Source organism: Manacus vitellinus, unplaced genomic scaffold, assembly GCF_001715985.3.
Source record: "Manacus vitellinus isolate BGI_N305 unplaced genomic scaffold, ASM171598v3 scaffold_4_pilon, whole genome shotgun sequence".
NCBI classification, from domain to species: Eukaryota; Metazoa; Chordata; class Aves; order Passeriformes; family Pipridae; genus Manacus; species Manacus vitellinus.
The window spans coordinates 7,683,719-7,709,299 of record NW_021940604.1 but is presented as its reverse complement, the minus strand read 5'-3'; the positions used below and the strand labels follow the sequence as shown (position 1 = coordinate 7,709,299).

Sequence of the window (25,581 nt, the reverse complement as noted above, 5' to 3'; positions counted from 1 at the left end):
AATTTTCTGGGAAGTAAGTGTTTTTATAGCTTAAAAGTTACACAATCCTAATTATGCAACTGCAGCAGATTTTGCGAACAGCCATGCCTCCTTTCACACCATGTCAGAAGAAACCACTTGCATCTCACATGAAAATATCTGTGTCTTTCAAACACTTTTTTGAATGAGCAAATGCACTGCCTCTGACAGATGCCCTTACCCCAGGAAAAATTACATAGGAAGACGTTTATAGTCTCTGAGCTTCCTTTTGTTTTTCACTCACACCAATTATTATACGAGCTTATTTTAAAATCTGTCATTCTTTACTAAGCCCTGCAGTCACCACAGCTCAAAACAAAAACAGACACATGTTAAACACCAGTAGCATGCTCTTACCATTTTTTTTCCCACTTTTCACACCCAAAGTACAGTAAGTCTTCACAGCAGTTTCACTTCAATCCATCCTGAATACTTTTTAAGAGTTCAGCTGAGATCAACTAGTAAGCCCTAAATCTTATATATTTCCCAGATGTCACAACACTCACTATTCACAGCCAAAATGTTTAATTTTGACTAATGACTCAACGCAGGCATTTTGCTGTAGCAAATCCAGTCATTAGCATTGCCTAAAGATTCTGATCACTACAGTGGCAATATAAGATACATTAATTAGACTGCATATTTAAGGATGCTGCTTTCTTCACAACCCTCAGGATGCCTAGCAGGAGAAAAAAAGAAAAAAAAAAGCTCTTTAAAATTATTCTGGTCATATTTTACAGTACTTGGTTCTTTTTTATTGTATGAAGCACTGAAAGTCAGTAGGTATAATATTCAGTTGAATCAGAATACCTCTTAAAAAATTCAGCAAAATGTGCATATGCTTTCTGCTGCATTTTGTAGGTATATATGAAATTTCATTCTTTTCACTTAGGTTTCTTTCTATAATACATAAATCAACTGTGTTTATTAAGATGAGCATCACTCTCCTGAGCAAACACTTCTGAAGAGATGAAGGTCTACAAAAATGCCTGAAACCACATATAAAATGTCATTCCACAAGATTGTTGATATTTGAGGGACGAGCCAGGCTGCCCCTAAGTAAGTTTTATTTTTTTGGGAAAGACACTGTTCAGGTTTCATTATACTTTATATCAGACAACATTAGACCAGGGTGCATCATTACAGTACCTTAAAGTTTCGTATAGGTATCCCACATCACACTAACTTCTGAAACTACTCCAAAGAAACCTGTAATAAGAAACCATTATCCAGTACTTAGTAAGTGGCAGGACTGGACACCAAATCACTCCTGCCCAGGAAAAGTTGAAGTAAGAACAGCAAAAATCATACTTTCAACCACCAGAAGAGAGCTCAGAAGGTTCTAAGAGGACATTTTCAGGACTGATGGTCCATCAAAAGGAAAAGCAACTGCTAGTCAGCTTTGAAAAACAGACAACTTCATACAGGGTTCTCCTCCTACATCCTGCCTGGCTCTTTGCACCAAGTTTAGTTTTCTTTCCATTATCAGAAGTAGAAGTGAAATCAGCTAACAATCTGACCCAAAAGTCTCTTAGGTGCTTGTGATACACCAATGACACTTGTACACTACAAGAAAGCATCACCAACATACTACCATAGAATAGTTTGGGTTGGAAGGGAACTTTAAAGATCAACTCCCCAGTATTCCCTAGTCCAGTGCCCAGTATCCCCTTTACAGACAGGGAAATGAACACATACAGTATAGCACAAGCAGACAGGGCTTCATGTTTGCTAAGCTACACTTAAACTAATTGATTACTAAATGTTCCTCGGGATAGCTCCTAACAATCTGAAAAGCTGCATTGCAAACCAAAAGCACGTAGACTTTTTCCTTAGGACTAGAGTGCAATGTTTTAGCACTCAGATCACCTAAGACTTGCTTATTCAACTGAACTCTTCCCCCTACTTTTCCCTTCCTCCCTCCCTGACAGGGTTTGAGGACACCGTGTTCGCCTGGAGATGGTGAATCACTCCAAGACAGCAGGCCCACTCAGTTCCTCAAAAGACACAAAAGGTGTAAAAATAGCTCATACTAATGAAGCAAGTACAGCGTCAGCAGCCAGATGAGCGTGGGTGATCTGATAAGGGTCTGTTATTGCAAAGGGCAAATTATTAAGAGAATGCTTCTCCCTCTCTCTCTTTTTATTAAGCTTTGTTCTTTCTTTGCTGAAACCAGCCCTCTGCAATGCCTGATAAATGACACCTGACAAGGCTGACTCCTCCTGTAATTGCCAGTTTCATACCAGTGCAGGAAGCGGTGCCTCACTGAGAGCTGAAGATACAGTGGAGGTGTCTCTAAAAAAAATAAATAAATAAAGACAGGCAAAAATAAAGCCTAAAAATAGCCAGGACTACCCACTGCCTATGACTGTGTGGGTATATTTAGCCTGTCTAACACCAACTTTTCTTGTTAAAAAGACAATCTTACCTTTATGCAAAACAGCTTCCTGCTTCTAAACATAACTTGAGAAACTTGAGAACACAAAGGGGGAAAAGTCAGATTTTTAAATCATCCCCTTTTCTCTGAGATTATGACAAGATTACACGTGCAAAGACCCGGTAGATCTTCCACGTGGGTTTTGCATCCTGACATACCGTAACAAATAGTTGGAAGTTTTCTGTTAAGACATCCTAATACAGCCCATCAGACTAGGAAATTGATTCAGAGGCAAAACCAGAGCTGTACAGGCAAACTTCTCCAGGGTCCAGGAATGAGGCAAAGGCAGGAGGGCAGGTCCTACACCCCCACCCCACTGCCCAGAGGCAGGCACAGGGGCCTGTGGGGCAGTGAAACACAGTGGTACTCAGAGCCCGGTCCTTCACATCCCACCTGCCCTGAGGCTGGTTTACAGCCCTTCACAGGCACAAAGGAGCTTTCATGAAGGGTGTAAACATGACTTACTTCCATGTAAGGCTGAAGCCAAGGGGTTGCCCCTTGCATAGGGATTGGAAGTCCTTGCACTGAGTCCCAGCCTACTGCCAGCACTGGCCAGCCTTGCTCAGGGCAACATGCTGACCATCCTGTGAGCCCACTGCCCACCCTGCCCCATGCTGTCAGGAGCCCTGAAGCTCCCAAGGGTTTGACTGCAACAGGACCAGCCACAGCTACGCTCAGCAGGGACGTTCAGAGATGTTCAGCACTCTTTCCAGGGTGACTCTGTGCTTCTGCAGGCTGTGCATTATGCTCCCCAGTCCCCAAAGGGAAGGCAAGGATGGTCCCCATGACCCCCTTCAGAACATCTGCAACCTTTTAAAGCCTGTGACTGCAATACCATCACTGGAAGCAACACACATGCCAACCATCTCATGCTTTCTAGTGCTCTGTGCGAGCTGTTCAAGAAAATGGTCTTTTCCACAATTATGGTTTCTCTATTTGATATCATGACTCCTTTGGCCAACGCTCCCATGAGGGGTTTGTTTCATTAATATGCAGCCTTCCTGCATGGCTCCAAATACCTCCCATCAGTTACACTGGGGCCAGGGTTAAACAAAAATGCATGGGTTTATACCAGACCTTTTCTCTTGTTTACGACATTGCCAACTTCACATGCAAGACTCAATCCAAATGACTATTCTGACATTACAATTTTTATTTTTGTCTGATTTGAAAATTAAACAAAAAGTAATTGAAGTTAATAAGATTAAATTTTTAACATTAACTCAAGTGGGAAATTAAGAGCATGCTCTTTTCTTGATATGCTGTGATTAATTCCCATTGCTGCAAGCACCCTTGTTCAGCATCATAGTTTTGTCTTTTCGTCCTATGCCTTAGCAGTAAATTTAATAATCACTGATTTTTTTACTAGAATAGATAAACACGGTGATGCAAGACAAATCAGTTGATGATACTATTCCTCAGACAATTTAATTTTCATCTGAAATGAAGAGTAAATGTTATTATATTAGAGGAAATATGAATGTAAAAATAATTACTAGTAGGCTTAAATACTTTAGACCATACTCTGGCAGTACATTTTCATAAAGTTAATAGGAGACAGGACCACATACCCTCAACCACTGTGCAGTTCTTAAGTTATAAAGTTAAAAGTGTAGTGATCAGAACCTCAGTCTATTCCCCCACTCAGACTTGGAGCAGAAATTCTGTTTAAGCAACAGTAATATATTACCTGTCTTTTTAAGATTTCACCTATTTAAAGAAACATGTACAAAGGAGAAGATTAGATTTAAAAAACAGCAGGAAAGTGTATTAGAAAAACGAAAAATTACCTTCACCATACAGTGAAGAAAACACTGGTTATTACATGGTATTTTCCAAAGTTGTGTAGAATACACAATTTTGTGTACACAATTTTGTGTACCTTTTCCCCAAAGCTCTGCACTGTAGGGCTGGTTATATGTGACAGGCAAAGCCTGGCAGCCTCTCCTGGCTCCCAATAGGCTGGGGGCAATGGCAGCACTGCCCCACCATCCCTTAGGGGCTTCAACTGAGAGGGGCAACTTCAGCTCCTCTACACACACATGGGCCTTCCGCCTTTCAGTGCCTCCACAGGAGAGTTTTAGCTGTGCACAAATTAAATTTAAAACCAAGAAAAGGTCTGACTCGAAATAATTTCAGGGAAAGAAAATGGGAACTTTTCAATCAGATCCATCCCCTGGTGGCTTCACTGTGCAGTGGCACAGCTAGCAGACAGGGCAGGAAAGGACAGTCACATATGGCAGAGCAGGGCAAGAGGCTGCATGACCACATCCAGCCCAGTCCTGTTCAGTGCCATCTCCCTCCTTCCCTGGGTGCTCCAGTGCTGCCATTTCACTTCTTGCCCTCTCTGCTGCCCGAACCACAATGAGTATCTGCTGGAATGGTATTAAGCCCATCCCAGGGGGTTTCCAGGGTACACAAAATTTCAGTGTCCAAACAATACCTGGTCACAATACAGGTAAGATAACGAGAAGAAGTAAAACAAAACAGGGTGGTTAACTCTGCTTTTTGGTAAGTTCCCACTATAGGCTTTCTCCTTTGGCCAGTGTTTAAACTGTGGGTGTTGGAAACTTATTGTCCAAATGCAGAATCACAGAATCTTTTAGCTTGAAAAAGACCTCTAAGATCATTAAGCCCAACCATTAATTTAACTCTGCCAAGTCCACCACTAAACCATGCCCCTAAGTGCCACATCTACAAGCCTTTTAAATACCTCCCAGGATGGTGACTCAGCCACTTCCCTGGATAGCCTGTTCCAATGCTTGACCACCCTCTCCATGAAGAAAGTTTTCCTAATATCCAAACTAAACCTCCCCTTGTGAAACTTAAGACCATATCCTCTTGTCCTAAAGCAATTCCCTAACTTGTGCCTTCACAAACACATGGCACAGGTGGGGTGGGAGACCAGACGCACTGGCTTCCTGCACCTCAGGTGGGACAGCAGTCCCCCAATGGCATTTTCCACAAAATAAAAGTCTACAGTTGGTTGCAGCGTCACCAATTTCACACCCTGGGTAGGAGCACCCCACCACGGGTAAATGGAAGCAGCAGGCAGGACAGCATGGGAGGTTGCAACAGAAGCCATGGGAGGCAGTAAGAAGATAAGGTGCTAAGTAAAGAGGGGCTGCACTATCTCACATCTTCCTACATCCTGCCACAGGTCGCTTTTCCTGCCACAGCCTTCTCCCTCCCGCCCCTGCGTGGTGTCAGTTTCCCCAGTGTGCACTCCCCTCCCACTCACCAACACGTAATGCACACCATGATTTATGTCACCTCTCCAATCTGGCCCCGCATCTCTGAGGTGCAAGCAATAGATGCAGTTTGTGAAAGGTTAGGATTAGTACTTTTTGGCAATTGCAGCAGGCAAGCAGCTCAGATCATAATGCAATTTTTCCCTCACGAAGACCTGTAGGAGGCGGGAGCAGGTCGCCAGGGGCCTGGTGCCTGCTGCTCATTGACATATGTCCTCACTGCTGGGCAAAAGGGCAGGTCCAATTAGGTATCTTTTATTATTGATGTTCTGCTGCTTCATCTGTTGATCATGTATCCTCCTCTCAGCCCCTTTGCGCCCCAGCCTGTGTAATGCACTGACATCCACAGAGACACTGCTCTACCTGGGACAGCTCATGAGGAAATCTGGTGGAGAACAGGCACCGTCCTTTTGCAGACTTGAGCAAGAGGTGGAACAGCAGAGAAGTTGAACAGATCACTGTAACTAGGATCCTCAAGCTAAAAAGATGAGAAATATGAGATATCTGACCTGTGGGCAGTAATAATTACAATGTATTATTAACAAAACTCAGGTTTCATCATTAACTTGACTCGGGTTTCAAGTGCTGATCTCACCCTAATCATCCTCCAAATTACATTCAATCTTTTCCTCATAGCAGAAGAACCATTACAGCAAGGAAGTCTGCTAGTAACTTACACTGAAGAGAAAGCACAGGTAAAAATGAACTATAAATACCATAATCAAGCAAGAGCAAAAAATTACAGACATTTTAAGTTGTTCGAACTCAGGGCAATCTCACCACCTGGATCTGATTCTGCCAGAAAGATGGAATCTCTAACTTTAAAGCAGCTGAGAGGAAAGGGTTCACTGTCAGTGCATGTTGCATATGGCACAGCTGACCTGACCCTTCTTCTGTAAAGACTCCACTCCCCTCAAAGGTGTCAGTCAAGTGACAGCTCCTCTCTTGGATCTCAAAACATGAGAAAGGCCACCTACATGTTTGCTATAATGAAGTAGCCAACTGTCTCAGTCACGACCCAACTGCTGCAACAAAAAAACCCTTGTATGATTTTGTTTCTCTACCAAGCTCATCATCAGAGGAATGAAGACCTTCAAAAGCTTTTCCTCAACCCCTAAGTGTGAGATGAAAATGCCATTTTAATTGTGGATCAGTGAGGTCTGCTTGAGTAAAATAAACCACATTGCTCAGATGCAACTGCATAACAGGGAGCCTAATTGCTCTGCTAGCATCAACAAAGAGCTGCCGGTTCATTAGAGCAAGCTGGAGGAGCTGTTGTATGCATCTTCATAAGCTGGGCGTATTTGATTGCAAAACCGCTATGGATGTTTGATCCAAAATTCAGCCTCTGATTTCTGATCAGCAAAACTTAAAAGCAAAAAAGCTACCAGTCTGGTATTTTTCTTCATAGCTTTCTTCAGAGTAACAATTCACTTTTCTCCTTGATCTGTTCAAGGATGTCAAATTTAATCTTAATATAGGATTTGAACTTCTATATTCTATATAAACTTGCTTAGAAAAAAAAGTAGGAAGAACAGAACTGATGTGAACCAAATTGCAGTTTCACATGGCAGCTGGAAGATGCTGGCAGTTACGCTGCTATCCTGGAGTCTGCCTGCATCAGGACCTTGCCAGAAAGAGCAAAGGGCAGAGGAAGGCCAGAAAAAGGCCAGTGGAGGTCAAAGGCAGCCACATTTCCTACCGACTGCTCAGAGGAGGTTTGGACAGCAGGCAACCAGGCAGATGGCAGAAGAAACAAACTTCCATCTTGTGCAACAGGGAAACAATTTGATGAATCACACTACAGGGGAATGTGGCAGCTAGTCCTGCCAAGATGACCAGGGACATCCTTTGCTAGGGGCAGTTCTGCACCCCTTCTGGGAGCCCACACTGGTGTGCTCAGGTTTGTCTGTCCACCTGCTCCTTCCCTCATCATAAAGCTCAGATAAACCATGGCCCTGCTTTATGCTTTAAGAATATGTATTTATTTTTCCACCACAACCATCTTTAGACCAGATATTTTCTGAATGGAAAACACAAATGTAACTTCGGGCAGATACCTGCCTCAGCAAGTCTATTTTCTACAACTCAAACTCCACATATGAATACATACACACATGGACTCAGACATATCTGCATAAAGAGGTCCATTTGCCTGGGCTTTTGTTAATGAATGCCTGGCAGTTAGATGAACTCCGCAAGTGCATCCAGTAGTTTTTCATTTTTTAAAGAAAAGGTTATTTACACTTCTAGGAACAAAGCATTGATGAAGTTGCTTATAAAATGTACCATCCATGTATACATATTCAAATCTCCTCCCCCCCCCTTTTATGCAGTTTGAATCAGCTTGTGGGAAAGTTAACAGAAATAATCCACCAGTGAAATGGAAAGTGGATCAAACCAGTAAAACATAAGCTTTCAATATAGCAGAAAACTCCACATGGAGTGCTTTCAGGAAAATCACTCAAATGTAGAGCTACCCACTGGGCTGAAGGCGCGGGTAGGTCAGCTCTTTGCATGACCAGGACCATGCTCTGCTTTTCACCCAAGGTGCTCATCAGGTCATTAATTAAATGACTACAGCTGGTTTCCAGGATCTCTTTCCTGTGGCTAGCAATCTCACATAGAAATAATAAAAGGACTGATACTGTAAATTATTTCTAGAAACATCTTTTTAATCACAGAGCTGCTGCAAGATATCTTTCTTCCAGTAGCAGTAAGAGTGAGTCCAGGAAGCACAGATCACCTGCCAGCATTAAAAGAACAACACATCTAAAACCATAGATTCAAGTTGTCAAAATATTGCTTGTTACAGGAATTTCATCCATGCTAACACTCTGCTAGAGCAGTCCAGGTAATAACAGCAATAAAAAACAACAAGGAAAAAGTTAAAGCACACTAATATAAATGGGACAGCGTTGCTCACGGATATTTTTAAGTCCCAGTAGTGTTGATCCACCCATGAGCAGGTCTAGATTTATAGCAAAGGAAAGAGTAAGTGGATGACTACCCCACAGGATGTCTCTATTTAAAAAGGTGTCTGCCTTGCCTGAAAATCAAGATCACACCTCTGAAATTCCCACCTGTCGAACACTTTCTGTTCCCTCCTTGGTATTTTTTCAAGTGAACTGTGCTGCTGTAAGATTATTTTTCTGTGATTTTCCACAAAAGTAGATACAGATGGAACCGTGGACAAGCACTGAAAGCATCAAACCCACAGGAGACTTAGCCTTTGTCCCACTTGAGAAATGGATACGATGACAGCTTGAGTGGACTCTGAATCCAAGTTTTAATTAGAGAGAAGGTGAAATCAGTCAAACCTACCTCTTGCTCAAACACTACTCTTTCCTCAGTATCCTCTGTTCTCCAGAAAAAAATGGTCTTCTCCCTGTTGCTGACCATTTATGTAGACACAGGATCCAAACTCTTTCCCACTGTGTCCTCACCAACTGCATGTTGTCTACCTTTCCACCAAGAGCCTCCAATAAAAGCTTCCTTTAATAGAGTTGTCCTGACTCACAGGTAAAGTGGGGGGAGGGAAGCTGACCTCGCTGCAGCATCAAGAGTCTCTGACGCATTTTGGGAGGCTGTGGTTTCGGGTCTGAAAGAATTCAGCCTTGTTTTCAATTAGGTTTTATAAAATTAACTTCCAAAATATCACCCTATAGCTCCGTGTCCATTTGAAACTTGATATTGTTTAGTGGTTCAACTTAGCACTATTCAGGGCTTTAGTCGTATGCTAGGCAAAATAGCAATACTCACCAGCAGAAGAGAGTTTCTCAGAAACGCAGTCACCCAGGCTCCTGACTGGCTCCACCTCTTGTCCACCCACTCCCAGTTTCAGACATTTCACATTCCAAAACTGGAAGTGTCTATGCAACATAAGGTCACATTATTGCACAACATGCTCCACTCCTTCTAAGAGCCACTGCATCCTCAAAAGTACATCAGCTCTAACAGCAAGAGAGCTGTTTACAGTGAATTTCTATCTGAGTGGGAGTATTTTCTCCACGAATCTTATAACAAGGACATGACGTGTATGACTCTTCCCTACATTTGGTAAAATTGTTACTGAGATGGTATTTATTCAATACTTCCACATCAGCATGCCTTCCCCTTTAAGCTGCCTTTTGAAAAATTGAGAATTCATTTTTACACTTCCCCAAAGTATTTCTGTGCTGGATAATTTTAGGACACGCTAAACAGAACAATTTCTGCCTATCTTAAATTTAGAACTGAGGCCATTTGTAGCCTTTGCAATGCAACCATGAAATACAGCTGATTGTCACAAATGTAGGTTTTGCCAATTGTTTCTTTCTTGCCAAATGGTGGGAATAATTGCTATGATCCTTCCTTCAGTTAGTCTTCAAATTCTAACAGGTGAATAAAAACTCCAGTTTCAATTACAACTGAGGAATACCTTCCCTTTTAGTATAGAGGATTAAATGTGCAGTAGGCTTTATTTTTTCCCCAAAGCACAGCACACAGGTGAAAATGGTGGAGTCACACTGTGTTATCTTTGAAACCATATTCAGCTTTTTGGCACAATTAAGTCTTTGCTGTTAACATTTAAAGCCTATTTGGTGTTCCCTTGAATGCCAGTGGCTTACGTTGGTATGTCCTAAAGGCAACTGTTGACATATTTAAATAAAGAATTAATGACCAGTCCTTATGTGCCCCCTCTTCTTTCTACTCAGATCTGTCACCTTTGTCTTCAGCACCACTGAAGCAGCTGAGCAGTGGGGAAGCAGAAGGGATTGGGGCGAGGAGGGATCCCACCATCATCTGGTAAGAATGGTGATGCTGGCTGGGCTAATGGCTAAGGCAGCTCTCAAAAACCCCTCCTGATTTCACAGTCAAGCAAGTTCTCCATAAGCCATCACTTCTATCCTCTCAGAAGGAAGAAGGTTCAGACTCAGCGTTCACAAATCTGATTCAAGCTACTCAGTGAAAATTATGATGGTCAAAACAAACCAGTGACAGAATAAGAGGGAATGGGAAATACAGAGAATCCTACGAGAAGGGCAGAACAAGGGACAGAGCAGGGTGCATTAGATGTGCTGGCATTGTGCTCTGCTGCAGGTGAAGGTAGCCCAGGATTTTCACTCTGAGTCATTCATTTGGAACATACGACTGAGAGTCAACTGCCCTTTGTCACATGGAAGAGATACTTAAAATGGAGCCAATGGCTTAAAGTTACTTAGCTCCTCTTTGGTCTGTTAGCAAGTAAAAGATTAGACTGTAATATTTAACCACAACTCCCATGCCTTTCTGAGAAGCACAGAGAAGGTTGCCTGAAGGAAAGTCAGACATTGACCATGCTGCTTCCTGTGTCCACCGGGTGAAGAAATCTGCACCTGCCTTCACACTCATGTAGATAGTGAGCTTCCTCCAGTGCACTGGCTGTCATGCAGTGCACTTTCTGGTACAGCCCATTTCCTCATAGAGGACATTTCTCTCAGGGACAGCAGGGACTAGAACTCTGTACATGCAACCGGTCATGATCATCAAAGCTGCCAGCTGGTCACCACCCAATATAGCCAAAGGCCTAGTGCTGTGAGTAGAACTGGCTGCATGTCTAAATGAGAACAGGATGAAGAACTGCTGAGAGATAGCAACACAAAGAAAAAGATTCATAAGAGTCTGGAGACACAGTACGATAAAGAGAACCCAGCACCTACTACAAATCTTGGTGAACTATTCAAACTGTTAGTTTAAGTAGTAAAAGTGGTATGTGTATTCATTCTATTTTAACATTCATGCATAAGAGATCACTGTGTGACACGATGAACACCTTGGTGCCATCAGCATTCCTCTCCCTTCCCATATGCTCAGCACCAGGTGTCCAGTCATCTACAGTAATGTCCCATCCATTATCCAGCTGCCCTTCGTAGAGACTGTCAGGGCAGACAATGAAGCAAGATGTGTGTGGGAGTCCTTCACCTTGTCGTATGACCTTAGCCAATTTTATAGTCACTTAAATGTACTTACTTTTTATTCCCCATTAATGTTAAATGGAATCCAAGAGTTTTACAACTCTCCTAGACATTTTAAATGACCAGTAAAAGATACACAAATGTGGGAAACTGAGTTTGAACAGCAAAGATATAAGTTCACAAATGAGCAAGGGTTCCCTGGTTTCCCAGGGTTTGGGGCCTCTCTTTTAGAACTTGTTTCACTTTGACATCGGTTTTTTAGTAGTTAGTAGACTTTTTCACACAAGTGACTGCAATACAGTGTGGGACATGAAGATTGTCAAGGTGACCTGCCCACGGAAACTTCTTAAGCATAAAGTTTTTGTATTGCCATTTACCCTGAGACAAGTGTGATAATAGGCAGATGCAACTTAATGGCAACTGAAACCATTTTAGCTCAGTTCAGCTAATCAAAGATCTTCATGGAGTAAGGTGACTTAAAGGGAAGTATTTCATTCAGAGATTTCCATGGGAAACAAAAATATAAAAATAGCAATATGGAGATTTTCCAGTGGAAAACTTGTTCTTGTGGAAATTCCGCTTTCAATTGACAAATTGTTTTTATGGGAAATTCCTAAGAAGCTGTAGGCACAGCCCTCATGCTGAGAAGTTTAAAAGCAGCTCATGTCTGACCCAGCGCCCTCAGATTTCCCACATCAGATAAACTGCAAGAGCAGAGTCTTCATCTTTCTCTTACTCCCAGGCATACCCTTGCAGCACACACACGGTCCCACTACAGGCATGACAGTACATTGACTGCAGTGTCATATAGTTATAGATGTGATGCTTGAAGGATTAATTTTTTAATGTCCCAAATCAAGACTAATTACAGGCTCTTATATGAGCTGTCTCTAATGCTCTGATAGCTCTGACACTGGCAAAGCTGTCATTGACTTCAGCAACAGGTTTGCCTGCACTAGGGATTGCAGGTTTGGGAGAACCTTAAATGAAGCTCCTCACAGTAGCTTGCATCAGGGAAAGAGAACTCGGGGTTGACTTTTATGTGATTATGTGAATGGTCACAAATCATTGGTATAACTCCATTGTTATTAATTGTTTTACAATGGGTGAAAGCTGTCAGTAAGAACTACACGCTCTACAGCTACAATCACAGAGAGTAAGACAAACATTTTTAGTGAGCTTGCTAAGGGTCTTCTAAACTTGCAGAAGGAACACCCCTTTACAGTGATATTAGGAAAGCATAAACCATTCATTATAATACATATTCTATTAACCACTTTAACATGAATCATCATACTGTGTAAACAGGCTGGAAATCATATTTATGGTAGGGCTGTAAGTATCTCAGAATGTCAAGAGGAAGAAAAAAGCTATTACAGTAAGCAGGCTCGTACAACCCCTCACAGTCCAGAAAGGCACTGAACACTTAAATCATTCACCGAAACATTTGCAGAGATTTGCAATATTTCTGTACCAGGCCTGTATTTTTACAACAATGCATTTTTAACACAAAATAAAATTTAGGTCCCTTTGAGCAAAAAAGTTCATTCTACTGACTGTATGGGACTGGTATTTACAGCTTACTCTGATGAGTGACACTGCCTCTTTCCCAGCTACCTTCTGTCCTATACAGTCCATTCAACAGTAGAGTGGATCCAGCATCCCCCAAACTGAGTCGAGCTGGAGGAGCTCAAGCACAGCAGAGCTATGGAAGGAGCAGGACCCCCAAGGTGCCATTGAGGAGGTTGCTGGCAGTTGGCTGCCTGCCAGGGCCTGAGGGCTACAAGGTGAAGGAGTGGACAAAGGCCACTGCTCAGCTGCTACACTGACCTTCAGTTATGCTGATCTCTGATGGGAATGCACCCCCTGGACATGATCATGTTTCTAAACCACATGCTTTCTTGGCTATCTGCAGCACTACATACACACACGTGATACTGAGTTCGCACACATGCAGAGCCCATGTCCATACTGTACACGAGGCCAGCAGGTTCCCCTCTAGCTCTAACCACAAAGCGACTAGTCAGCTACAGCAGGGCTACTGCTGCTCTGCACCCAGGCAGGACAGCAAGCACATGTGCTCCCCAAGGCATGCTCCATGGTTTTAACAATCGTACACGCAAAGTCAAATTGCAAGTAACTTGATTTTCAGAGATGGGTTAAAAAAACCCTGTGTCTCTCTACCTGAAGGAATTAGTCTTTTGAGACATCACAATAATAAAATAAAATTGCAATGAAAACCTTATTGATGCAAGCTTTGTTACTGAAGTGACAAGAAGGGCATTGATTTTCATAGTCAGGCATTTGAAGAATATCGCACATCCTAGAGAGTGTAAACTGTCTTTTCCAGTATATAACAGAGTTAGTTCTACTATACTGAAGCACATGTGACAAGAGAAGAGGGCCCGGGCCCTTCTCCATATTCTCTGCATACCTGTTACTATCACACAGCTGCTCTCAAGTCTACAGTTTCCTGTGCAGTACAAACTGCATACCACTTCCCCTACGGAAAAAAAAGCCTTGCTTGTTCTTAATTGACGATGGAAATACTGTCATATTTTCCACTAGCCAAGCTTGAAACCATTACTGAACGAACCTTCATTAATTTTTCCACAACATTTTGCAGAAATGTCAGGAAGCAGCTGCACCAGAAATGATTAACTGTCTTTATCACTAGGGCTTCACTGGCAACTTCAAATTATATAGGTTTTCTTCTTTCAAAAATCTACGTTTAGTAGATTATGTTTTTTGTTATTCTTTAGTTGACTATCTCAATACACTATTTTCTCTTCCAAAGTATCCAATGGCACAGGTTCAGTGGCAGACAGACATTTTACAACCAGTGGAAGAATTTGTACAGTTTGGAGCTGCATACTTCCAGGAAAAGATTGCTTCCTGTAGATTTCTCAGCTGTGTCTTTCTTGGATCAAATTCAATGAAATCCACAACTTGCAGTCAGATTGTATTTGCCAGTTAGACTGAATTCATTACACTGACATAAACTCCTCTTGCTGCATTTTCTTATTCCCTTCCTTTCCTGTCCTCCTCTTTTCCCTCTTTTCTCTCCCCACACTCTCCTTCTCATCTTTTCTTTGAGCTACACCATGTGTCAAAACTTACCATACAATGCCCTGTATATATTCTGGCAAAAACAAGTGGAAGAGTACACATCACCAGTACACATCACATGCTAACGCTAAGATGCTAGAAGGCTTGGTACCAAATGAAAGTGCAGCCATCTGGAGGTAACTCCTAGTGTGGATCTGAGATTCCCAACTGGTTGAAACTTTGCAGTCTTGAGAACTTTTTTAACAAAGCGTCAGTGAGCAAAAGACTCCACTCACACAGATTTGCATAGGGCACTAGATATTACGTAATTTTTTCAAAAATGTAAATACTTCAAATTTCTGATAAGAACATAGTAAGGTTCATAGGACTACTTTTAAAGACCAACATAATAGTATAGTGTATTGTCCGCATTTTGAAATACTTAATTTAGGGTTATTACAGTATAGCATGTCACAATAATTCTGCATATATGTCACTGGCAGATTTAAAATTGCTGTTGTTCATTCTATGTCTTCATTGAAGCTGTAAGCCTTGAATCTGTAACCTTAAGATATTTTTAGACAGAGGAAAACATAGATGCAAATAGGTATATACATGTATTGGAAGTAAGATAAAATTAATCCCATCAAGTGAGGGTTTCAGTGGTTCAGTGTTCATGCTGTTATGACCCCCTATACCTAACAAAAGATAGGTTACTTGCAGAAATTATACAGAAATGAAACATATATAGAGGTTTATCTACGTATCCTTCCTGCTGCCTATAATTCAAAATTATTTGCATTTTTTGCTTTTTAAAAATGTCCCTTTCACAGCAGCGAACATTGCAACACACAGCTCTGCCCGGGGAGAGCCAGACAGTGATGCCCTCACCCTGTGCTGGGTCAGCTCTGAACGCCTTCAGTGGCTTCAGGACAGCTGGCAGACCCTAGCCCAGGATGCCTACCACAGGCCAGCATCGTTACTTAATTGATACAATGCTGGCTACAAAAAACCAGCTCTGTTTTTAAATTACCAAGATATTTGCTTAGATAGCAGAAATCGCAGTACACCATATTCTGCTTAAAATACGCCTGAATATATATGGGTTCTATTACAAGATATGAAATACTGCCAAAAGTATGCAGATTTTTTTTTTAAGGATTCAGCTTTATAATACACAACGCCAAATTTATCCTTCACGATATCCTTATCTGTCTCTGCTCTAGTTTGAAGGCAGTAGGTCGCGGAGCCAGAGGATCTCAAGGACCGTGTCCTTCCTCATGTCAATGCGCTACCAGCTATCACAGCGCCGTCCGCGGCTGTGCGAGCCATATATTGCGTACGGGCAGCGATGAAGTTGTTAAATTTCATTAAACAGGCGCCGATTTTTATGGCTTCTCGGTGTTGGTTTTGTTGGGGTTTGGGGGAGGGGGGAGGTGGGGACACTGAAATAACAGACTGGAAGAATGGACACCTCCCCGCAGGCGCACCCCCTCGCCAGCGGCCAGCGCCCCCCCGTCCCCGCGGCCCCCGGGGAGCGCCAGAGCCTCCGCGGTTCCGCCTGTGCAGCCCCTTCGTGCCCGAAACCGGGAGCCTGGAGGGTGCAGTGCCCGCTTCTGCCCCGTCTGAACGTTTTCCAGTCTCATTCCCCTACCCCAGGTTGTCAGGGAACTGGCAAATGAATTTTTTGTCCCTGCCACCGTGCTCGGCCTCCTCCGGGACGTGAGAGAACATGTTTTTCCTCTCTCTGGCTAATAGTGGGACCAGAAATGAGTGCTCTCCCTCCCCCCCCCGAGGTTGCACATCTTGAGCTCGAAACTGCAGGAAGACACAGCCTCCTTCTGTTTACACTGTGAGCAAGGACCAGCGGGATCTAGGGGCAATGTCACAACAAAAAGAGAGACCTTGAACTTGCTTCACCCTTTGCATAGTAATTTATATTTGGGTAAAGTGGATAACAGCTCCTTTAGCACTAGGGTAGTGGCATTTTATGCTCGCTCGGCATTCACTTTACCCAGGTATAAATAGCAAAAGGTTTCAGGCAGTAGAAAATCAGGACCAGTATCTTCAAAGGATTCTCAGCCAAAATAAAGCAGCTAGTCCTCCACACCACAGTTTGAGCAATCTTGCTCAGCTGAAGGAATCATTCCCTGAAGGGTGCCTGGGACTGCTGGTTTGGCAACATTACATGCTCTGGTCTTCAGAGAAAATTTGCCTTCCTACCACTCTGTATCTAGTGGTGGAATCAGACTGCAAGCTTTCACCTGTGAAGTAGGCATAACAGGATTCACTTTCTTAATGGGAGCATTTTATTAGCTCACACAGCGTATTTACTACCAGTATTAAGTACTTGCCTTAATATCCTTAAGCACATGAGGTAGTGATACATATTCTCATAGTTACAATAACATCGGTTTGAACTCTGTTAATTGAGAGCATCTATTCTAATATTCAATAGTTCCAAGCAAAAAGTGAAGCATGCCATTACTTGGCTGACACATTATTGGAGAGGGTTCTCAGCGTTCAGGAGAGCCACAGCAATAATGCCCAATGCACCCAAGTACCATTAAGTTACATGCTAACGAAACTTGAAAAATTTATGCTAAAACCCCACTTCAGAGGATGGCCACCATGCTCTTGTGTACCAAACTTCTCAGTTTTCCACTTAAATCCTGCCTGATGAGTCAGGGCTAGGTTTCCATATTGCAGCAGTATTCCATTACTCCTGCTTATAAATTTCACACGCTGTTAATGCTTTCCAAACTGGCAACAGAGCTCAGGGGTGCATGAGGACAGTTTGTTTTCCTGCTGAACTTTAAACAGAAATTCCACAGGACCTCTGGCGGGGGTGATGCCTCCTTTTTTGCCAACATGTTTGTTGGTAACAGCCCTGCTGACAGCCATCCATTTGCACCCTCTCACCCACCTCTGATCCCAGGCTGTGGGGAAATACCTCTTTTGGCTCTAAGAGACTGCAGAGGAGAAAAACACAGATACACATGACTTCCATTGCAAGGACCTTGAGAGAGACCCATAAGAAGAGACATTCCATATAGCACCACCCTGGTCTGTAGAATATTTGGGATCAGTTCCAGGGTTGAGCAAAAGTTCAACGGATTGCCCATTTAACCCCTTCTTTCCTTCAGTTTATATATGGAATGAAACAGAGGTCCAACATTATTTATATAATTCTGAAAAGCCTGGGAAGGATTACCTCAATATAGGTTCTGTGTTTTCTTTGAACACCTTCTCCTGTGGTCATGATATCACATGAGAATCTCCAGTGTCTTCCTTATATACCTAGCTCCTATGGCTGCAGATAAATATTGGATAATAATAAAAAAAAGTGTCAATGTTTTTCTTAACTTTTCACTATTTCAAGCTAATCTTATTAAATTCTGAAGGCCGACAATTCTCTGACCATCAAGGATGTGTCTGTACAGAGAAGATGAGAGAAAAGGAGGTTCTCAGTGCTTCAGGTCATCTACAGCAACAAAAGTAACTGTGTGTACACAGGCACAGTTTTCGAGACCAAGTCAATGTGAATCCTGTCCAACCTGTGACTAGCAACCCAAATAAACGTGGAGCTGCAATCAGTACCTGAAAATAGACCTTTTCTTGACAAGATAAACTGTCTTCTGAACTAACCAATGCCACAGTAAGACTGCTGTTGGGCACCCACTAACTTTAAGCTAGCTTAGGTGTTATTGTATATAACAATGTCAGCAATTTCTATGTACTCAAGTGTTCAAGACCCAGAGGAAAAATTAAACCTTGAACAGTATTGTCAATGGTGCACTTGAAATGACAAGATGGTCAAGCAGAAATCACCAACTTAAATTTTAGGACAATTTAAATAAAAAACCCCAAACATTTCAAATATAAAAACCTCACCCACCATTTCTTCTTCTACTTTTACGAGCACATTTTTCTCGTTATTTGGTTCAAAAAGTGTGCTTCCTGGGTACTTAATGCAAAAACTGTGTAAGAGAAGGGAAAGTGGTAAACTAAGTATGTGGACAAAGCAAAGACAGAACACGTAATCTGCCTCAAAAGACAAAGGCTTCTGATTTCAGCAAGAGCTGACTTCAGTTGTAACAAAAGGACGCATAATCATTTCTGAGAATGAAAAACTATGCACTCAGACCCGCTCCCTCAGTTCATGCAAAATCACTCTTCCTTTGCTCTCCTACCTGGCTGCTGCCATCAAAGGTGCAAGTGAGTAATGGTTCCAGTCAAGGCAATTTGGTTCACTACGCCAGCGAATATGGCTGTTGACTCTCTCTTCCACCTATTTGGAAAATAAATATTAAATATTTTTAAGGACTGCGGACAATTTAGCCTTGCTGTTTGATTTTATAACCTAGTTAAGACTATGGCGCTGGCTACATGAAAAAATGTAAGAACTTCAGAGATTCAGTCACAGTCCTTCTTGCTACCTTCAGGGCAATGTGGCAGGAGCAATCAGTAGCTCTCCTATGGTTTTCAACTTGCTGTCAGCTAGAATATGCATCAACTAATATATGCCAAAATGAAAACAATAGACATACAAGACCAACAGGTGCATACAATGATGTCTTTTCAAAAATAATGTATAAAACAAGCAGGGTAAACACACAAAGCATGAAGTGCCTTTGTAGTTTCTTTACCTTTAGACCTTGCAGTTCCAAGTGTTCTGCCTAATTTCTGTCTAATTTGAAAAGATCATGCCCAAATCAGAATTTTAGAGCACATATTTTTTAATTAAATGCAAATACTTTCCTGTTATTAAACTGGAGCGGTGTGATTGGTTTTCATTCTGTTTCTTTCCCATTTAGCACTGTGCTTTAAAAGTGAGATCACCCATAGAAATTCCCTTTTCCATATGATGCTAGTCTGTTTCAGAAAATAAGTTATTCCTGTACACTGTGAAATCAGTCATAAACCTTATATCTCTATTTACATGTGATGGTACTCTGGGAAAGACCACAAAAAAAGTACTCACTGTATACAGAGGACTTGCTGTAGCCATGTATGCAGGAGTGTATGCCTGTGTGTCCAAGGCACAGAGTACCAGGAGATATGTTCATTAATGTGTTAGATGCATTAGACAGCCTACAGGCTGCCCTGTTTACACCTGCAGGGAATGGGTTATGAAATGCACGGAGGCTACCTTTGATCAGGGTATACAGGCAACGCATCAGGAACTGGAGACTCATATCTAATTTGTATGCAGTAGAGCTGACTAAAATCCCTACCTTGGTAATGCTGAGGCAACAAACCTTCAGTGATCTTCAAGTGACAATACACTCCAACCAGCCTGGCTGTTCTCATTTTGTGAAGACCAGTACGTGTGTTTTGCCCAGGGCACTTTCTTTCAGGCTTCCCTGCGTCCTTGAATACCCACATGTGAGATGCCAGGTGATGTGACAAGGATAGGCAGAGTGTGGGCATCCCAGATTGCATGTGCTCCTGGACAGGGCAGCACCCCAGGGAAGCACAGGGTCCCACTGAGAAGTACAGCTCATGTCATCCCCTCTCCTGCTCTTTTGCCCTGGCCACGTCACTGAGCCCTGGTTGGCCACTGTCTGGAGTGATCAGGTCACTGCAGCAGGAGAAGGTCTGTGCTCCTCAAGGGCTTACAAAAGTCATCACAGAGGAGCATGCCAGAAGCCTTGGACAGGAAAATCTCAAACGTAGCATGCTGAACTTGCAGATTTGTGTCTGTGACCTGACCATACTGGCACTGAAGCCAACAATAAACTTCCCTCTGCTTCCAGCAAGTGCCACTGGTGCCCACACTGCCCCATACACAGGGTAAAGCCTGTCCTCCGCCAGATGGGTGACATACTGCTAGCAGAGCACAGATGTGAGCTGGTGGAAATAGGGTGCCAAAAGCTGAAGGATAAAGCAGGTCTGGAACCGGTTAGCAATAAAAGGGATATGCTGATGCTTTTTTCCCCTGCAATGTTTGCTATTAGCAACAAAAACAAATATCAATGATAATGAGCAATGACTGGCAATGTCAACAGCAGTCTATACAGGCATCTGAGTATATAAAATAATATGCTCTGGCTACAGCCCCTGACGCTTTATCAGACTAATCTACAGCTTTCTAGGAAACTATCTGTGTGTGAAGCCAGGAACCACTTTTGAACCTTGAACAAACAGGGTTGAATACAGTTTTAATCTGTGGTGAAACCTTGGCACCGCTCTACTCAAGGGCAAAACTCTGTATTTACCAGGGCCAGTATTTCAATAACTGCTTTTACAATTGACCTGAAAAAAAGTGCAGCCAAAAAACCAAAGCAAAGGAATAAAGAAGTCACAAGTCCTTATTCTCCCATCTTTCAGTAGGAGCTAGGGGTACTCTGAATTGTAGCATCCTCTCTCTGGTGTGGCATGGATACCTTCCAGCCTTAAAGCAGTACTAGTGCTTCTCCTTACTAACCTACCATCTCACAGTAGCACTGGTTCTAGCAAACAGGACGTGGTCTGAGGGAACAGTCAACATGTGGAATCTCTAACAACCCCAGAAAATGCATGTGTTGTCAAACAGGATTTTGCTGCCAAATTAAAGCTCCCAGAGGCATTGCTTTGATAGTAAAACCAGGAACTTTTAATTTGGTTTTATCACCGCATTAGTAAAAATTTGAGCGATACGTCATTATTTGCAGCAGAAATAAATGAGCGTGCCTTCAACACCTGTCCACGAAAGAAAGACAGACCTCTGCTGAGCATTTTCCAGTATTTCTAGTATTGCTAGGTCTCTTCTCCCAACTAAAAAATGACAGGACAAGAGGAAATGACTTCAAGTTGCATCAGAGAAGATTTAGATTGGATGTTAGGAAAAATTTCTTTATGGAAAGGGTTGTCAAGCATTGGAACAGGCTGCCCAGGGAAGTGGTTGAGTCACCATCCCTGGAGGTATTTAAAAGTCGTGTAAATGTGGCACTTGGGGGCATGGCTTAGTTGCAGATTTGGCAGTGCTGGGTTAACAGTTGGACTCCCAAATCAAATGAGTCTGTGATTCTATTTGGTCATATCTGGTTATGACTTTCCTAATCTGCTGCAGTTGTTTGCCAGCCGTTGGGACTATGAATAAACAAGCTCATCAGAAAGGAAATGAGAGTATGAAAATCACAGCATGTCTTACTGCTTGGAAGAGGTTTTTTTCAATTTGAACTTTGTATGTCAGACACTTAGGGAATAGGCTTTTACACAGGACCTGGAAACACAGGCAGAAGTGCTCCTATAATGAATCTTACACCATCTGCTTTTGAAAGACTGCTAGCAGCCTTGGGAACCTCTGTAATAATTTTCTAGTCATAAAACTACACCTTCAGTGGTGAAACAAAAATGTAACAGCAGACATCGGCATCATCTAACCATAAAGATTAATTTATTTCATGGATCAACAAGAAGGACTTTGTTTTATATTACTTCTTATATATATGCTCCACTGACACTGTAAGGTCAGTTGAGGATAGGGGGGTAACAGCGAGAACCTTGTGCACTTTCCAAGGTAAAAAAAAGTCATATATCTCATGTGTATTTTAATCAGAAACTAAAATTTTAGGAAAGCAACTGGATAATATTTATTTTACTGCTAATTATTTGAAGATTCTGAAATAGTACAGTAAATAGGTGAAATTGTCTCAAGAGTACAAAGGGCAAATAAAGCCATGCCTGTGTTACTCCTTAACTGGCTTGCAGCAGATAGCATTCCAGCACAGACTGTAACTTACCATGGTTTGAGAATTTACTCAAAGCCTCAGTTTGACCAGGTGTGTAAGAAAACCAGGTACCAAGCCAGGTACCATTTAAATTGCAGCCAGATTCCAGAATTGTATAGAATAATTTGTACTAAAGAAGAGCCAGGCAATGTAGGTAGAAAAATATGCACACTTCTATATTGCATCACCAAACAATTTGAATTTATGGCTGGTAACTCAAAGCAGTGAGGCTATATGCAAATCTCTCACTCCAAACTATCTTGCATCAGTTCAAATTTCCTTTTATAGATGTTTTCTTACTTAATGCAATGAATTGACCAGGAAAGCTTCTGTATGGTAATATATAGAGACTGTGAAGCCAGTTTGTGTGGATTTTCTAATGCTCTTTTTGTTCTCTTTCTCCTTTTCAAACACAGAAAGTCCAGAGAACTCTGTGAATTACGGTCTGTAATGGGAGAAATAAGAAGTCTAATATTTGCTTGATTGCAACTATGATGCATTAAGTTCCAGGCATCAATCTCAGTCTCAGAGCTTTTTCTCCAAATGGGCACTATTTTACAGTTATCACTCTCTAAACAAAACAAAATTTATTATACACACAATTTGCTAGCTACAGCAGCTAAGACTAGAAGTAAAAAAGTCTTCCTACATGAGGAAGGTAAAAGCAATGTCATACTGACTTCATATGATCAATGGCAGAAGACAATCATCTGTGAAATGATGTTCATATCCTGATGAAATGCAATCATACCATATGCACTTGAATTTGGAAAAAGTGGAAGAAAATTATTCCCATTACTTTCTGGTGTTCTTAATGTGTTCACACAAATCACCTTTGAATAGATGAATTAAAATACTTACAGCAATTCTACCTTTGCCCTCTTAATTCCAGGTCATTCTGACAGCTCTCAATACTGCAGAAATAAGTTTTCCTACAACCAGTTTGATGAAATTAATGGATCAAATCTTGAACTACCTCAAAACTTAAAGGGATATAATTTATTTTTTGAATCATATGTATCCATGCTGTAAACATTTTTGTCTTCATTACCAAAACAGCAAGACATTTGAAGCCTGCTTTATTTTTCAGTATTTATGCTTCTTTGTTTTCCACATTTTTCTCAATAGGAGTGAGATAGCCCATTTAAATTTGGTTTATTGACAGCTTTTCTTCATTTTGGTATCCTGCATGCTAGCACCATGTTGCAGATCTGGATGCAAAGAGCACAAAGAAATCCTTGTAAAATTTCAATTTGTTCAAACTTATACATGCATACATTTATGTGTATACATACATACATGTGTATATACATAAATATATGTATATATCCATATGTGCATATGTATACATATTATATAAATAAAACCAGACATATTTACTAACTTGTGTTAGTGGAGCTGGTTTTATTGTGTTTCAGGCTCTGCAATCTGAACAAAATTTAACTAAAAGGAACATCCCTTATGAACTTTGTTTACTTTACACATAGGTGATTCACTTCATTAAAATCATGCACATAATTTCTTCTTGAGAGTCTCTCTACTTTATCTCCTCTATCCTCAGAGACCACTCTGCACAGGAGTTTATTTTGCTGCCACCACTGGAACTATGATTTCAGGTTACTTTTTTTTACTTTAGCCAGGAGCTAAATTAGCAAGAGCACATCCCCCTAAGTATAGGTCCATAATCTCACTGCAAATAACAGTTTAGACACTGCCAGCTGAGACCAGTGCCCTCACTAACCAGGCTTGATGCTTTTAGACAATGGTCAAGCTGACAATTGACACAGTGTCCTCATGCACACATTGCTCAACCCATTTGCCTGGCCTGCTGTTGCTAAGAGGGCTGTTTGTGCAGGCAGCTGGCAGCAAGATGGGAGTACATCTGGGGATTCTCTGAGAGTGGGCAGAGGAAGCGAAAACATGAGATCTCAGCCAAGCCTGAGATAGGATTCTAGGTAAAGCTCATGCTCTATGAGATCCAAACAGACTTCAGCAAAATCGCCATGAGGAACCTCCCACACAGAGTGCCTTGGCTTTCCTTCCCTCTTTGAATGACTACCTTGCTATGACATCCATACACTGGGGAAAACCACTGCAGCCAGGTGCAGTGAAGAAACTGAGGCAGGGCCACTTTTGGTTGCTAAGCAGGCAGGCTGCAATGTGGCCGGTGTCTCACCAGCCCATGGCAATCAATTGAGCTGTCAAAACTGTCCATCTCCACAGAAAGAGCATTGCAAGTTCAAGCCCATGGCAGAGTGATGGCAATAAGCGCTGGACAATCTCATCAGTAGATGAGATTGACAGTTGAGACATCAGATGAGACTTCTCAGTTGCCTCTGAGAAGTTGGCAACTAGTCAGCCATGCAGGAGGGAAGTGCGATGCCTGCGAGCAACAGAAATTTGTCAGCAGGGAAAAGGACTTGGGGTCTCTTCACAGAATTTTGGTTGTTGTTACCTGCAAAATCAAGGTTCCCTATAAAATAGAACTAAGAGCTCAGCGAGTCTGGTGTTAAATCAAAGTATAGACTTCACTCAAGGCACTCTGGATTTACACCAGGTAAGCTGAGATCAGCCTCAGACAGTTTGCTCCTGGTTGCAAAGACAGCTTGTACAGTACAGGATTACATAACTGTTGTTTCAGGTTGGCAGTCCCAACGAAACCCCATTACTGGCAGCTGATCACTCATCTTGAAAATCTGAATGGGCCACCAGAACACCCCTGAGAACACATTTATTTAGCACTTCCACTGGATGCCATGTGACTTCTTTACAAGGAGACGAGTGGTCTACCCCACTATCCCTTGTTATTGCCACATCTATAGAGAGATTGTTTAAAGTGTCCTCCCAGTACCTTCACACTGGTCCTGAAGGTCTTAAGACTGACAAAAGAAAGGCAGCACTGGAGTCTTAGGTCCTCCTCAGTGAGGCAGGATCCCTCTATACTGATGTCACTCTGCTCTTGGTGTGTGCTCAGTAAGTCAGTAATTTGTCATGAGCATGGGCCCTATCCATACATGGCAGGCTGGAGGAGGAATGACCTCAAACTCTGCTTCTAATCCAGGGGGCGTTGCTAAAGCACAGTGTTTGAGTTTGATGCATGAAGTGCAGAGATATTTTCAGCTCCTGAATCACACTTTTGGCTCTGCAGCTAACTTGAACTTCTCCTTAGTTTTGTT

At 42.1% G+C, this 25,581-nt stretch overlaps 1 protein-coding gene across 5 annotated transcripts in view; it reads right to left on the bottom strand.

The window, feature by feature from the left end:
- Positions 1–25,581, bottom strand: part of HIVEP2 (human immunodeficiency virus type I enhancer binding protein 2) — a 103,762-nt gene that overhangs the window by 32,944 nt on the left and 45,237 nt on the right. For 3 of the 5 annotated variants that reach the window (XM_025894730.2, XM_018069537.2, XM_008932349.3), the window contains one exon: positions 18,884–18,981. The exons of 1 other annotated variant lie outside the window; for it this stretch is intronic. The gene's annotated coding sequence lies outside the window, so the exon portion shown is untranslated. Of the gene's footprint in view, positions 1–17,904; positions 18,004–18,883; positions 18,982–25,581 lie in introns of all 5 variants that reach the window. One more of the 5 variants, XM_029962845.1, reaches the window with a different exon arrangement.